At 44.4% G+C, this 2,562-nt stretch overlaps 1 non-coding gene across 1 annotated transcript; it reads right to left on the reverse strand.

The window, feature by feature from the left end:
* Positions 1-2,202: 2,202 nt before the first annotated feature.
* On the reverse strand, positions 2,203-2,292 carry TRNAY-GUA (transfer RNA tyrosine (anticodon GUA)). The gene is given in 2 exon segments: positions 2,203-2,238; positions 2,256-2,292. It is a non-coding gene; the product is annotated as a tRNA-Tyr (tRNA).
* Between the last annotated feature and the right edge of the window lie 270 nt (positions 2,293-2,562).

The following is a 2,562-nucleotide window of genomic DNA, read 5'->3' on the forward strand; positions in this document are numbered from 1 at the left end:
ATCAGTATGGGGCAGCCCTGGTAGCTGAAATAGCATGGCATGAAACCGCCATGGGATAACAGAAGCTAACCACATCAGGGGATATTCACCACCAGGAACCAGTTACCCACCGGTGTGTAGTAATATGAGGGTGAATCCATGCTGTAACAACTCGCCCTTTTCAACCACAGAGCAAACGCTACGTGCGCTGACAACCTACTTTTAATTAATCCCTTTTCCCTTCATTCTTGTTGCAGTCATACCTTGTGCAACCCAGACCGAAATATTAAGTCAGCAAAGATCTGCACATCAACAAAATACCTGTAAGGCAGTCAGTCCATTCATCAGTCACCACCATTCCCCAGTCCCAGGGAAAGCGTTGGTCCCTGCTCCGATACGAGCACAAAGATTTACTTTTCACAATTATTGGCAGATTTTTAATCAAAAGCTTCAGGCTTATTGCCGCAATTAAATGCATGAGTCATGTATTCACTCATTTGGAAAGGTTTCTACTTTGTCTTATTGCTCACCAAGACCGTAAAAGGCGCATTGCAAGGAGGAAATCTGTCCCAGGCACCATGGGACAGATTTGTAACCCAGGCTGGTTACAAATACACCTGAGTTCCTCCTGTGGCATCACCCAAGATCATACCCCTCTCCTCCTCCACGTCTAAAGCAGCTGCCAGTTTCCACCGGAGACACTGCTGCTGTGCATCCTCCTCCCTGGGAGCCCCAGCGGGACTGCACGGGAGGCTGCTTGCCTGTCCCACCCTGGCTTTTACAATTCCATCCTGCTGTAGGAGGACCTACGGGGCATTAAATGCATGGCCTGCCCACCCGTCAGGGCCTGGAGAGCTGGTTGTGGCGTTGAGAGGAGAGGCAGAACTCCCTCTCTCCTGTCCTGTGCCTCCCTGTGCTGAAGACCCATTACAGTTATGAAGTTGTGTGTACTGCTGTGCAGGCTGAAGAGGAATTAACGCAGCTGGATTTGGAAGGACAAAGAAAACTAGTGTTCTACTATGATTGATGGTCATTGATCTGATGCTAATTAGTAAAAAAAAAAAAAACAACTTTTAAAATACTGGAATTACATATAGTCACTTGATTGTTCATTCTAGCTTAGTACTGGTTCCTTGAGGCATTTGACTCCAACTTACAGCAAATATTTCTTATTGAACAATACTAAGTATATTTATACCACAACGAAAGGTAAGCAACGAAACAAAATTGCCACCTCCGTCTCCTATCTTTGTTCACCTTAGTACTGCACTTTGCATGAGGAGACGCTTTGCATGAGAAGCTTTGCATGAGCTTCGGGATTTGGATCCCTAATGTCATCTCATCTGATGTAAACATCTAAAAACCTCTAATCTTTTATTTAATAAAGCTTCTTACAGATCTCTCAGAGCTGATTGTGTCTTGTGAAAGTGAGTCAGCTTCCTCTGTGAAACAAAATTTTCTTTAACAGATCACAGTGCCCTGTTTTCTATTCTCTGAAAGTTTCTGATGTTGGTTTCTGTATGAATGAGTCTTTAGAATGTCTCGTTAACCCAGCCTGTGGCGTCCTTTCATACGGCTCTCTTGCCTCTTTCTTAGCCATTTCCTTTGTAACCGGCCCCAACCTTTACAATTCTTGATTGAAATGGACAGTGCGTGGAAATGATACACCTCGGCAGTGTTCGCGGTGGTATTCATAACCCTCTCACGAGGCCAATGATTATAGCTGCATGTAGTGGCTGCACCTGGAGATGAATGATCATGGTGTTTTCATCACAAAAACATTTTTCTTCCCCATCTCTCTTAGTCCCTCGCCCCTCAAAACCTCAGAACTTCAAAACTGAAGAACGGGAAAAGGGGTGAAGCCAGCAACAAGGAGACACAAATAACTGGACACAACTCAGCTAAAAGAGGCTCTACAAGCTCTGCACTGTGGGTCTGCTCTAGCTTACAAGGGTCTGTGGAAGGTGTTGAGCCCCTGCAGAAGAGAAGCTCATACAATGGGCATCAACTGATAAGGTAGAGAGGTGGCAATGGTCAAAGCACCATAGCTGTAACAACCAGCTGAAGCAGACAAGGAGGGAAGTGAAAAGGAAATCCTTAAAAGTGGTATGTTTTAAATAGACTAAATTTCTCACGGGGTTGTAGAGGGGCATATGGTTGGAAAGGACAGTTCTGCAAAGTTGTAAATTCCAGAAATAAGTGAAAGACAAAACCTAAAACCTTTCCTTCGAGCCGGAATTGAACCAGCGACCTAAGGATTACTTTCTACAGACAGCCTACAGTCCTCCGCTCTACCAGCTGAGCTATCGAAGGAAGACTGAAAAAGAGGTGCCAAGAATGAGTCAAGACTGTATCAACAATAGCCTTAGGCTCTAATGGGCTTCCATATGTATTGCTTTTCACAACAGCAAAATACTATCCAAAAAAAAAAAAGGCACAAAGCTAACTTCCCTGCAAAATTGGATTTTGGTTACAAAACTGCCATTTTTCTGCCAAATAGTTCACAGCTCTTGTAAGACTGTTGGTGGTGGTAGCGTTAAGGTTGGAGTTCCTGTCATGACCCATATGAAATCTGTCTACGGC

This window comes from Larus michahellis, chromosome 2, assembly GCF_964199755.1.
Source record: "Larus michahellis chromosome 2, bLarMic1.1, whole genome shotgun sequence".
Taxonomy (NCBI): Eukaryota; Metazoa; Chordata; class Aves; order Charadriiformes; family Laridae; genus Larus; species Larus michahellis.